Below are 14864 nucleotides of genomic sequence, written 5' to 3' on the forward strand. Positions count from 1 at the left end.
TGCATCACACTACAAAAGATAGGGTGTAAATATATTATCATTTTTTCAACTGTTCTGGCTTAAAGAGAACAATAGTACCTAGATAACTAGATGTCAAGGAATAGACAAAATATTAACATAAAAATGATTTCCCTGGCCTAAGAATTTTGTAACTAGTCTATATTAGACAACTGCGCTACAATTTAAATACAGGAATCTTCACCACACAAATTTCAGAACATACTCCAGATAAGGCTTCCTGCACATGCTTGAAAGTCTTCAGCATCTCAGCAGTATCAATATCATCATCTGCGGGATTTCCATCCTAAAAAAGGCAACAACATATATCATATTATTATAATACACAAGTGCACAAACAAAATAAAATCAAGTGAACTTAGTACCTCGCTAACATTCATAGAATCAGAGTTGTTGTCTTCTTCAGAGTTCATACCAAATTCATCCTCACTCTCACCATTTCCAGACTCAGTATCAGAAAGAAACTCATCATCATCCATGGCTACATAACATAACAAAAAAAATTGGTTAATGACCTCATTGCTAGTTGCAGCCAATAAAAGAAGAAGCAAAACAACTAGCTCGAAAAGTAATTGGACGCTTACAGAACAAATAAAAAAATAACTGAGAGCCTTCCTGAAAAAATAACCTAAAACTCCAAACAACTCAATGACATGAATTTTAGGAAACAAAAAATGAACTAAGATCACTAGAATAACTAGAACCAAATATATTATATATCATAGTTCAATATAATAATTACAAGCCAGCAATAGTTGGTATTCATAAAAAAACCAATACTTATAATATCAACTAACCAAACTACAACTCAACATCATCACCATCGTTTACACTAGGATACCTATATTAGCATAGAGGGCATGACTTATCGCTACCAAGCTACTCAAAAATGAATATCTTGTGGAAGACATGCATACAAGGCAGCACCCTCAGTGTCTCCATGGCAGCCTCTAAAGTAGCTTCGTCATCGTCCTCTTTTCTGATATCTAAGACATCCAAGCAGATAGCACAGACATCGTCGTCTTTCAAAGGCACTTCTACTAAAATAGGTTCCCTTTCAACATGAGGAGCTGACGATTGAATAATAGGGGGACATGAAGAGCTCCGCATGCGCCTATCCATCTAAACTCAAACGATCAAAGATTAAAATATTAAAGCTACAATCAACATATTAAAAGCTTACAAAACAAATAAAGAAATAACATAAGTACGGATTACAACTGAACTAGCTCTACACTGCTTTGTGCTAACACTACATGTTAAGACTAGAAAGAACAAAATAAATTGATAGAGAGATTCCAACATATTTGTCGCTCTTAATATTTGGGTTCTCTAGTTTTAGTTTCAGTTATAAAATGACTACAGACAATAGCACATGAAAAATTAATATTACCAAAATAGGAGTGTGACTTGGAACTGTCTGATTTAGCAGATCAATACTCACTAATCCAAACATAGCATTCAACAAAATCAAACAGATAAATACTCAATAAACCAAACAGCTTATAAATTGTTTGGTTTTGTTTGGTTTATTGAGTATTTATCTCTTTCAACATGGCTTATGCTCAACACAAAAGAGATTGGTATAATTACCATCTTATTTCAGATTATCTTATTTTAGAAACAGTTACACAAGTAATTAGTAAAATTACCATCTTAAAGGCACTGTGGATACTATAGAAATTTAGTTTGATTAATGAATGTAGAAACAAGAATGATTGAACTCTAATATTCAGACTACACCATCACCATCACCGACATTGAAAAAGGAAAAAGGAAAAAGGTTGGGTTGCATGCCTATAAATTCATCACAGACCAAAGAACTGGCCACAACAGAAGATGCCTATGAGGTTGCCCTCAAAATTGAAGAAAAAACTTTAGCTCTAATCTAACAAACTTTAGCGCTAAATCTAATCCTTTGGGCCTTGTGTTTCGCCCCCAAGTTCTAACAAGCATTGAATTAAAGAACAAAAATAAGAAAATTGCACATCTGACATAGTGCAACTTGCACCTGCTGCTAATGTAATTTTATTGTACATGTATACAATTTAAAGATCTGACTCATGCAAGTATTGCTACTTTTACCACTATTAATTCAACTACTAGTTTTGATGTGGTGTAGGAACAGAGGTGCCTAGGAATGGCCATAATCTCACATACTAATTGTTTATGATGCTTTAACTTTATCCTACTGACATATCATCATTTATTACTAAACGCAGGCAAAGAATAGGGCAAAATTAGACTGGAGCAGGAAGTATTACAGATCACTAAAACTATGGATGGGCATAACTTTAGCTAATATAAATGTCAACAATTAAGTTTAGGTTTAGGAAAAATCTATTTCCCATGAACTACAGGTGAAACCTCATAAATTTAACATTACTAAATGATGCACATCATCTACTGCAGGTACCATATAGACATGCAAGTGAAAACTCAGAACCAAACTTTGATCTCAAAACAGTAGATGGGACAAAGAAGTTGCAGGAAACACTACAATTGATATACCAAACTAATCGGGTACTAGATTAAAATATTGCTTCAAATAATCATTTACTCAGTGCAACTAGACATATGTCACTAAGTATATATGTTCAAATACATGCAGGGTGGACAGAATGCATTTACAAATTCAATGTTAACAAATCTACAGACATCATTTAACCCAGGCTTACTAAGCAGTGCAACTGCAACAAATAAGTAATTGCCCTATACAAGCAGACCAACTGATGCAGCAGGCACAGATCACTGCTCTGACTACTGCGATCCACCAGGCACAACTGAAAGGCTAAATTACTAACCAAGACTGAGATAATGTCTCTGCAGTACAAAAATTCTACAGATGCAGTCCATATTTGCAGAAAAAACTGAATAACTGAATCGCAAATTATCATGGAACAGATAACACAATAAATAGACAGAAAGATACTAAACACAACATGTGTATCAGACATTTCAGAGCAGTACAGAAAGAGAACACTGACATTTCTGAAACATAAACATTGAATGATTGATGAAACAAATCAAAATGCTCTCATGATCTTCAGGCAACACATCGAGCAGCTTCCCGAGAAAACACGCGTACTCCAACTCCTCTACCCAAGCACCATCCCTCAAAGCATTTCAATCCGCGCTGCGCATCATCCCCACCCCATCTACAGAGGAATCGACAACACACAAGGCAGTGGAATCGACGATTCATCCCCAACCCAACGAAATCTACAACCAAAACCACCAAATCCAATGCAATTCAAGCCTGCTAACAACCTCGCACGACAATCTACCTGCCTGCAACACCAAATCCCCCAAATCAGAAGAAAATCCAACCTACACATCAATACCAGGCTACAACCCTAAAACCCCCACCCAAATCTCCATCCACCGAACTAGCTCAACCCGAAATCCCACAAATCCGAGCACTCTATGCCTCTGCCCTAAACAAAGTAGAGATCCACGAATCCTACACCAACACATCTTCCAGGAGTCCGAGACGAAGAACCACGAGTTCCCCCGCACCAACTGCCGCATCCGCCGATGAATTGCCTCGAGCGAGCCCGGGAAGCAGTTCGGCAGGACTCCGAGACGAAGAACCACGAGTTCCCCCACACCAACTGCCGCCGCCGCCGATGAATCGCCTCGAGCGTGCGCCGGGAAGCACAGAGTCGCCGACGACGGAGAGCATGGCGAAACGAGGAGGAGAAGGGGAAGAAATGGGGGAGAGAGACGACTGCTCGGCTACCGACGCGAGTCCCAAAAATACAAACAGTGTGGGCACATGGGTGGGCCCTGTGGGTCAGCGAGACAACGAAAGGGCACATCGGTGGAAACTGACCAAACATCTTCCAGCCCTCCATCCACCGATCAACGCTGCAAAAATTCGTGCGCTGCCAGACAAGAAAACACACAAGCAACAGATAGCAATTCTGAATTTTTTACATAACTTTAGCATGGTAAATTTTGACCGCGAACCAAACAAGCCCATATTTACACATAGAAACACACATCAAATAAAAATATCCATTCTACCAGACATTTATCCATTCGATACACAAACAAGAACAACCAAATATCAATACCACATACTGTATTACTGTAGTAACTTCTCATCTGTGTTCCAAGCATTAGTTGTGCATTAGTTCATTGACTAGTCTGGTACCTCCTTGGTACCAACAGCAGTGGTGTCTTCTTGTGGAATGCCAGACTCCCTGCCTCCTGCATGCTCATGTCTTCTTTCCTCGCCCCCTCAGGGAGTTCCCAGTCAAAACAGTAAAGCAGGTTGGCCAAGATGAACTCGATGTTAGTCACAGCCATGGCCATCCCCGGGCAAATCCGGCGACCTGAGCCGAAAGGCAGGAACTCGAAATTTGCACCGTTGAAGTCGACGTCTGACCCCATGAACCTCTCTGGGTTGAACTCTTCTGGATCCTTCCAAATGTCAGGGTCCCTGCCGATTGCCCACGCGTTCATGATGATTCTTGTATTTGCTGGAACGTCATACCCTTTGACTTGTTGGATAGTCTCCCTTGGAAGCAGCAGGGTTAAGGGAGGATGCATCCGGAGGGTCTCCTTCACAACCATCTTGAGGAGCTTGAGCTTGGACACGTCGTCAGGTGAAGCCATCTCTTTGCCGCCTACCACAGCTCTGATTTCGTCCTGTACACTCTTCAGCACACTCGGGTGCTGGATCATTTCTGCCATCGCCCACACCATGGTAACAGAGGTAGTGTTAATGCCGCCGACAAAAGTGTCCTGGGAGAATGTTAGCATGCATCATGTGAATTTCAGGATTTGTAGTCCAAATGAATATCGTCATTTAGAGAGAACTAACTAATAATGAAACAATATATATATATATATATATATATATATATATATATATATATATATATATATATATATATATATATATATATATATAAACACTTAGGTCCCGTTCGTTTTGAGCGGAACGGAGTGCCGGAACCGATCCCGGCCGGAAGCCAGCTGTATTTTATACCCGTCAGCTATCACGGGAAGCGTTCCGACCGGAAATCGACGTAAACGAACGGGCCCTTACAAAGAACATAGCACATAGCTTTCACATGGTCACGGGTGAAAGGCACCGTACTTCCATTATTGTCTTTGAAAAGCCCAATCAGTGCTTGCACCAGATCTGATCTTCGCTTTCCGTCGCCAAGCTGCTCATTGTGAGCAGTGTTGAGGTGCCCATCAATGACTTCTTCCAAGAGTGCATTGAGCCTTTGGAATAGCCTGTCGCGATGGGCGGTGACGCCTGTCAGGCGGTCGATGAGACGGCCGGGAAGAAATCCTCGGCGGAGAAGCTGCCTAGCATGTCCATCACTTCACTAAGAATGTTCAGGAACTGCAAATTGAAGTGCTCCGTGCCATAGATTTCACCGAACACCACCGTGCCGATGATGCCATCCACGGCGCTGAAGATGTGATCGTTGAGCGCCACCGGGTTCGGTCCGGCACGGGTCAGGTTTAAGACGAGCTTGCCTGCCTATAGTCAATTATATATGGTTTAGATTTGTGTAACTAACATTTTTACCAGCTGATAAGCAATTGATTCAGGCACGTAATATTGCTAATATATAAAGCTCTTGTCGATATATAGAACAGAAGAAGTATTGCTATTTGCAGCTCAGTCATGGATTGCTCTACCTCAGCCACCCGGGCGTCCCAGGCAGCCTGGACGCGGCGCATGCTGAGCAGCTCGAGGATGAAGAGCTTGCGCATGTCGCGGACATGGTCGCCGCGCCGTAGGGGGCGAAGGCGACGTCCTTGTATTCGTATGTAAGCCGGCGCGGCCCGGACATGGCAGGTCGGCTGCAGCAGTGCACGTCGTGCGTCTTCATCACCTCCCGCGCCGCCTCCGGCGAGGACACCACCACCGTCTGCACCGAGCCCAGACGCAGAAGCATGACGGGCCCATGCTGCCTCGCGAGCGCCCCCAGTCTCCGGTGCGGCAGTGCGCCAATCTGGTGCAGGTTGCCGAGGAGCGGTAGCGTCTGCGGACCGGGAGGCGGATTCAGAGCTGGCCTGCGTCTGCTCCGTCGTGTCCGTGACCATGAGAGGAGGAGGATGGAAACGAGAGAAAGGGCCACTGCGACGACAAAAGTTTCAGGGAGTCGCCATTGTTGGAGTTGGAGTAGAAAGCCTGGGAACAGCGCCGCGGCGGTCATTCTTGCAAGTGTGTGTTGTTCCCTACATTCGCATATGGGGAGAGAAATTTATGGCGCGTTTGGATTGTGGCATCGACCGAGTCATCCCATTAAAAAAAATGACTTACTCCATCCGTTCAGAAAAGAATACAATTCTAGCACAATGTCATTGTTTAATATCTTATAAGTTTGATCAATTATAGATAAAGAAATATCAATATTTATGATTATAAAAAAATATCATTAGATTAACTACGAAATATATTTTCATAATAAATTATTTTAGAGCCGTAAATATGAATAGTATTCACAAAAAAATTAGTTAAACGTGAGCTATTTTTACTGGCATGCAACCCGTAGTTGTATTTTTTTTTCTAGACGGAGTAAGTACTTTCCATTGAGGAGCAGAATCACGCAAAATGGTGGACAAGATGATTATACATTTGTTGTGACGTTTCGAAAGAAAGGCTAAAAATGACAATCTTCGAGGACATTTTTCTCGAAGCAAGAGATACGCTTGGGCTCTGAAATTTTCAGTACCCTGGAAACATAGCTTGGCCGTTTTATATGTTTACAATGCAAGATTTTTCATACGACCTTTTAGGCACCACTCATTTTGTCATGATGTGACATACTCCCTCCGTACTAAAAAAAAATGAAGTTGTTTTAGACAGCGACACGGTCTCCAAAGCATAACTTTGACTACTTATTTTTATAAATATATTTATCAAAAAGTGATATATGTAATTTTTTGTGAAAGTATTTTTCAAGACAAATCTATACATATGATTTTCACATTTTCAAACTCAACTACTTAAAAGTTATTCATGATTTATATTCTCAATGTTTGATCCAAGCCTTGTCTAAAACGACTTTATTTTTTAGTACAGAGGGAGTATAGGATTTCAAGTGCCACATAACACAATGGCACCATCTCTGAGCCACCTCTTTTGCCTCGACAAATTGGCAATCCTTATCATCATATATGAAGCGAAGGATGTAAATCATCTTTTAATTTACTAGTGGACATGCACGTGTCCAGACATGTGTTTTCAAAAGTCCTAGTTCAAACAACCAAAAACTATTGAGTGGGACATTATAAAATCGCTACTGTCTACAGTTTGGATAAAACTGAGATTGGAAACTATTTAATGAGACATTATAAAATCACCATTGTCTAAAATTTGGATAAAACTGAGATTGGAAACTCTTGATCAAGAATGTATAAGATTATCATGGTACGATGGTTCAATGAGTGCAAACTTATCTATGTGCTTCTAGTCACAATCAAATTTGAAGATAATAGCATTTTGTGGGCACAAATTTTGAGTTTAGGTTCAACATTAACATAAAAATATACCCGTAGAGCCATAACGACATACTGATGAACTTGCTTTACAATAAAAAGATATTTTTCAGACATCTATGAATATGCAAATTCTGACATAGACTGCAGGAGGCAAAAAGAAACATCAAACCAATTTCACCAAGCAAGCAACAATGACATCAGCAACCCGCTCAGGCCAACCAGAGAAATGTGCACCCATTTTGCACCATAAACAACCTCGAGCAAGAGCAAAATCAATAGCAAGAACCTCAAGAACAAGAGAGAGCACCATTTTGTGGAGGCTGCCTGGTCAGTTCGGCCCACTCAGGAGGGAGGAGGGAGTGGGCTGCACAAGTTAGGCCTAGCAGCTGAGGGAGCTGGGCTTGCTGGGCTGATCAGATGAAAGGGCAGGATGAGCTGCTTCGGAGGGTGGGCCAAAAAAGAGAGTGAGGGAGAGTTTAAAACAAAACCCTTTTTCTTTTTATTCAACGTCCAAACAAATTCAAATTCAAAACTAATTTTGATTTCAAACAAAAACAAGTCATCATAAAACTCTGTGCAGCAGCAGCCACGCATCAACTTGTTCCTATGCCTTATATTTAATTTTGTTTTCTTAAGATTTATTATTTTCACTATGCTTAATGCACAGAAAAATACATAATTAAATCAACTTGACCCTATTTTCAAAAATCGATATTTTAGGGTGTTACACCTGAATACCCAAGGCAACACAACCAACAACTAGCAAAACCAGGGGGGTGAGCAAACTTTTAACGAAGAACAAGAGCTAGCGCAACGGACAACCTCTATGAGCAATTCAATGTGTAGCTAGGGAAGGGGAGTTGAGGAAATCTAAAGGCAAGGCAGATCAGAGGTGAGGATATCAGAAGGAAGCGAACTGAGGTGCAAGTTGCCTTTAAAAAGTCTTACAGCTTCAATTGCATCCCATGAAGGTCCCGGAATGGCGGAATCAATCAACCCCCACCGGCCGACATAAAACTCCACCATTAAAGCTGAATTAATAAACGTGCCGCTAATATTGCTGCTGCTTATTACAATATGGAATAGCAACTTATCTGATGGTAGTGTTGTACATATCAACTCCTATGCTATCACTGTCAAACTTCTTTGAAAACTTGACAATAAGATTATCCATGTCACTAACATTTATGGTCCTTCTAGCTCTCCTCAGAAGACGGGCTTCATTACTTGGCTAATGAACTTTGACACAAGTGACTTTGATGATTGGGTCTTAGGTGGTGACTTCAATCTTATCAGATACACTGAAAATAGAAACAAACCAGGTGGGGATCAAACAGAGATGAACTTGTTTAATGAAGCTATTTCAGATTTAGACCTTGTTGACATACCCTTTAGTGGTAGAAACTACACCTGGAGCAATATGCAGAATGATGCACTGTTGGTGAAACTGGACTGGATCTTCACCTCTGCTAGTTGGACCCTGTCCTTCCCTGCTGCTACGTTTGTTCAACCATTATCTAAGCCTGTCTCTTACCACATTCCAAATGTTCTTCATATTGGAAGTAGCATTCCCAACTCAAAAAAAATCAGATTTGAAAATTTCTAGGCTGAGCACCCTGGTTTTATTGATACATTTAAATTGCACTGGAATTCATCTCCCTATCATGCTAATGCAGTAAAAACCATGTCAGCAAAATTCAAGCAGGTCAGAGCTAGACTCAAAACCTGGAGCAAAAAGTTATCAAATTTGAGTAAACTCATTTATAATTGTAATTGGGTTCTACTCCTTGACGGGCTTGAAGATCAGAGAGAGTTGTCTAGATTGGAAAGGGCTTTTAGAGCACTAGTTAAAAGTCATTTAGCCACCCTTCTTGAGGCTAAGAGAGTTTATTGGAAACAAAGAAACTCTGTTAGATGGGTTAAACTAGGAGATGAGAATACACACTTTTTTCATTCCAAGGCAACCATAGCTCATAAGAGAAATTTTATTGTTTCTCTCACCAACACTGATGGGTCCATTATTACTGATCATGAACAAAAGGCTAATATGTTATGGACAAACTACAAAAACAGATTGGGTGTTAGCGAATTTGCTGACATTTCCTATAATCTTAGCAGCTTACTACTAATGCACAATCTGGAAGATTTATATGCTAATTTCACTGATGGTGAAACTGAAAGAGTTATTAAAAATCTACCTAACAGTCATGCACCCCGGACCTGATGGATTCAATGGACTTTTTATCAAGAAATGCCGGAACTTATTGTTCAAGGATTTCTGTGACAATAACATTAATCTGTCAAGCATAAACTCTTCATTCATTGCTCTGATCCCAAAAAAGAAAAATCCAGAGAATATTGATGATTACATGCCCATTTCACTGCTGAATTATTCCCTCAAGTGCATCACAAAGATACTGTCTTCAAGACTTCAAAAAGTCATTCTACAGATAGTTCATACCAACCAATATGGGTTCATCAAAGGGAGAACTATACAAGATTGTCTGGCATGGTCATTTCAATTTCTACATTTATGCCACAAAACAAAAAAAGAAATTGTTATTCTAAAGATAGACTTTGAGAAAGCCTTTGACAAATTGGAACATCAGGTCATCATTAAAGTCCTTAGGCACAAAGGTTTTCTGAGAAATGGGTCAGTTGGATACAAAATCTGCTAAGCTCTGGTTCTTCCTCCATTCTTCTTAATAGAAATCCAGGAAAATCATTTAGTTGCAAAAGGGGTGTGAGGCAAGGTGTAACACCCTAAAGATTGCTCCTTTTGAAATAAAGAGAAATTGAATTAATTTTGAATTTTTGTGCTCATAAAAACATAGGGAAATAATATTTTTCTTTAAATTAAAATTCATCATAAGGTTTAGAAATATGTTTGTGCATATATGCTGCTGCATATTTATTTTGTGATGCTTGGGTTTGATCAAAATTTCAAAAGAATTTAAATTTAGTTTAAATTTGGATTTGAAAATGAAATAAAAAAAGAGAGAAAAACTCTTCTACCTCTCATTTGGCCCGCGGCCTTTTCTCCTTTGCGGCCCAATCTTCCCCCTCCCGGCGCGGCCTGTTTCCTATCCCTCGGCCTAGCGCACCGCCTGTGGGGGTATTAACCCCTATACCCTTACGGCTAAGCTTGGGCTGGCCCGGATCGATGGGTTCGGTCCACCCGAAAGACGACGTGCGGCCCGATTAACCTGATCGGAGTCCCGTACAAGGAATCAAGACGGATTTGGCGACCAAGCAGGATCCTGGTCGGTTAGAATAGGAATCCTTATCCGGCCACATATGGCAATTGTAACTGACTAGGATTAGTTTCCAGATCTGTAACCCTGCCTCCCGGACTATATAAGGCGGGCAGGGGACCCCTCTAAAAAACATCTCTCATTGACATACAGCAATACAAATCAGACGCAGGACGTAGGTATTACGCCTTCTTGGCGGCCGAACCTGGATAAAACCTCGTGTCTGTCTTGCGTCACCGTCTTGTTTGGGGCTTGCGCATCTGTCTGCCGATAATCTACTACCTTGGGCATACCCCTAGGTAGACTGCCGACCATATTTCGTCGACAGTGGCGCGCCAGGTAGGGGGTGTGCGTACTGCTCTCCAAGCAAACAAGATGGTCATCATCTCCGGCTCCATGGCTACGCCCAACGGCCTCACGTTCACCGTCGGCCAGATCACCTGGACCACCGGCTCCGACGACTCCATCGCCATGACCACGGAGGAGGCGTGGATTCAGCCTGCGTCGACGACTACTTCACCTGCATCGGCTACGGCTCCGACCACGGTGAACACGGCTCCGACCACGGTGAACACGGCTCCGACCACGGTGAACACGGCTCCAACCACAACGGATACGGCTCCAACCACGATGGACCTGGCTCCGACCATGGGACATCTGGCTCCGACCACGCCTACAGCCACGCCGACAACCCGTCATCCGCTTCCCCGCTACAGAGGAAAGCAGATCGACAACACCGACCTGCTCGACTCCGTTGATCGGGTCGGCATCCAACTCGCTGAAACCCTGGCTCTGGTAAGTATGATTCAAAGCCAACCTAACAAGCAGGTAACAGCTCCCCACAACAGATCTATCCGACCAGTTCGGACCAGTCGTCCTGCGCGACTTGGAACAGATCTTGTGGTCGTATCAACTCCTGAGGGGCGTTTCGCTCGTCGCCGGCCAGCCGTCGCGACGGGTCTCCGACTCTGCGAGTACGAAGTCCCGATGGAGAACCACCAGGTCTATCCCTACGGCCTGCAAAACGCTGCCTCCTGCTACGCGTACAACCTGCGACGCCGCTCGGATCTGTGTCCTATACACCGATCTCGGCCGAAGCCATGCAACATCGTCAACATGGTCCGGATTGAAGATTATCAAGAAGGATCCGTCCACACAGTCCGAGAGGGTGACTCCAGCTCCTCATCCGGCATCGCATCCAACGCATCTGTCCACACCGAGCTTCAGCGTCACGAAGATGAAGGCGTCAAATACGATCTGGATCTACCAGACCACGCCCCGGGTTTCCCCCAATTTCCGTCTTTCTCCGCCAAGACGAGGGGATTTGATCCATGTTGTCAGCAACGACGAGCCGCCAGCAGTTGGCGAAACAGAACAAGAAAAGACTGCACGCGAAGCACGCAATATTGACCGGTTTAATCACCGGCAAATCGAAGCTGAAGCAGACCAGGAGGCACGACGCATAAGGGTCCAACCACGTGACCTCAACAATGCTTTCGACAGGGTGGGGGACAAACAAGTCTTCAAGACCCCAAGCGCCAACGTAGCCGTCGCCATGGCGACAATACAGCGGCTGCCCAACACTCCCGAGACCCAAGCGATCCGTGATGACATACAAGCTTATCTGACGGCTGCTATGGCTCAGACCGCAGAGATGAATCAAGCCCGGGCTCCATCCGTTTCTGTCGAATCAAGCCACAGCCGCCAATACTCAAGTCGCTCACAGCCACTCAACCAACGTGGCTCGCGCAATAACGACCCATCGGACAACCGTCAAGGCGGAAACGGTGGTCATGATGGTGGTCGGGACGACAACCGCCGCCGGGAGGATAACCGCCACGACGTTCGAGGCGACAACCGCCGAGATAACCGCGACAATCGCCGTGATAACCACGGTCGCAGGGCTAATCCAGATGGCAATCGAGATCGCCGCGATGGCAATAACGATCTCCGCCATTACCTCGTCGGACGTGATCTGCGCGCTCGCATCAACCAGAGAGCCAACGATCGTGCGTCCCATGAAAGCTATCGCCGTATGGAATATGACACTGCCCACGGCCCGCCGGGTTTAAAGCAGTTCACTCCACACCTTCGCCAAGTCATATGGCCCAAGAATTTCAAACTCGAGAAACTTCAGAAGTACGACGGCAAGGAAAACCCCGAATTATGGGTCATGCTCTACGAAACTGCGTGCCGTTCAGCCATGGCTGACGAGCACGTCATGTCTAACTACTTCCCAGTCGCTGTTGGTCATGCAGGTCACCAATGGCTGGTTAGCTTGCCAGCGAACTATTTTGACTCTTGGCAGGAGCTCAGGCAGGCCTTCATCGACAATTTCATCGCTACTTGTGAACAACCCGGCAACAAGTACGATCTGCAACGGATCCGAGATCGGAAGGATGAACCACTGCGCGAGTACGTTCGGCGTTTCTCAGAGATGCGCATCAAGGTCCCATTAATCTCCGACAACGAAGCAATCGAGGCTTTCGTCACCGGCCTCCGCTTCCACGACGCCCTAAGAGACAAGCTCCTCCGGAAGAGACCCGAATCGGTCACAGCGCTTTTGGCCACCGCTAAGAAATACGCGGACGCTGACGACGCTAAAAAGATAATCGTTGAAGAAGCAGCAAGGGTTCCACGCTCCGACCACCCCCCACACCGCGACGATTACCGCGGCAATCGTGGTCGGAACGACAATTTTGACCGCCGCAACCAGCGCAACGACTCCCGCGACCACCGTGATCAACGTAATCAGCGGCGCAACCGCCGTGACGATTACAGGAGCAAGCGCGCTCGGGAAGACGACGGCGAGGTCAATACTGTGAAAAAGGGCGGCGGACGTCGTAACTACGAGGACGACTACGCCAAAGCATTGAAGGGGCCCTGCCAGCTCCATCCTAAGTCGAACCACACCATGGAGAATTGCCGCGTCCTCAAGACTATCTACACGCGTCAATAGGCTCCGGATACGTCCGACAAGCCTAACGACGCGGGGGGAACAGCGCAACGAGGACAACGACGACGACGATGCAGATCCTCGTCATAAATACAGTCAAGCCGACTGATCGCGTGCACACCATCATCGGCGGCAAGGTGTCCATTGAGACCAAACGAGAACGCAAGCTGCTCGCCCGCGCTTGCTTGAACGTGGCAAACACCGACAACCTTCTCACCGATCCGCGGCTTCCTCCGTGGTCTCACCAGTGAAATCTACTTCAGCAGGAAGGACCAATGGGCCGCCATACCCGAGCCAGGGCGTTTTCCCCTGGTCCTCGATCCTTGTATCAACAAGGTTCAATTCGACAGGGTACTGATCGACGGCGGCAGCTCCATTGATATACTGTTCAAGAACAGCCTGCCCGCTCTGAAAATAGCCCAGGCGGACCTGAAGCCGTACGAGGCACAGTTCTAGGGCGTTCTCCCCGGACAGAGCTCCACACCTCTCGGGCAGATCACGCTACCTGTGCAATTTGGGACTCCGGACCACTTCCGCACCGACTACGTCAACTTCGTGGTCGCTGATTTCGACGGCACCTACCATGCTATTCTTGGTCGACCGTCGCTCACCAAGTTCATGGCCATACCTCATTACAGGTATCTGGTGCTCAAGATGCCTACTGAGAAAGGAGTTTTAACCCTCAGGGGCAACGTATACGCAGCTTATACCTGCGAGGACGACAGCTTCAAAATAGCAGAGGCCCACGACCTCTCTATTCGCATGGCCGAGACCATGCTCGACGCTAAGAAGACCTCGGCCGACCACCTGGAGATCCCAGAGCTCGAGGCTCCGCGCAAGAACATCAGGTCCAAGGAGCACAAGACGATCCAGCTGGTCGAGGGCGATCCCAGCAAAACGGCCCTCATCGGGGCCGACCTGGATCCCAAATAGGAAGACGCGCTCGTCAGGTTCTTGAGGGGCAACGTAGATGTGTTTGCATGGAAACCTTCCGACATGCCCGGTGTACCTCGGAACTTGATTGAGCACTCCTTAAATGTCAACAGCAAGGCCAAACCAATCAAGCAGAAGCTACGACGTTTCGCTCGCGACAAAAAGGAGGCGATTAGGGTAGAAGTTACACGGCTTTTGGCAGCCGGATTTATCAAAGAAGTGTATCA

At 44.8% G+C, this 14864-nt stretch overlaps 1 pseudogene; it reads right to left on the bottom strand.

The window, feature by feature from the left end:
• Positions 1 to 4154: 4154 nt before the first annotated feature.
• Positions 4155 to 6206, bottom strand: LOC136524247 (4-hydroxyphenylacetaldehyde oxime monooxygenase-like; annotated as a pseudogene).
• Between the last annotated feature and the right edge of the window lie 8658 nt (positions 6207 to 14864).

This window comes from Miscanthus floridulus, chromosome 18, assembly GCF_019320115.1.
Source record: "Miscanthus floridulus cultivar M001 chromosome 18, ASM1932011v1, whole genome shotgun sequence".
In the NCBI taxonomy this organism is placed as follows: Eukaryota; Viridiplantae; Streptophyta; class Magnoliopsida; order Poales; family Poaceae; genus Miscanthus; species Miscanthus floridulus.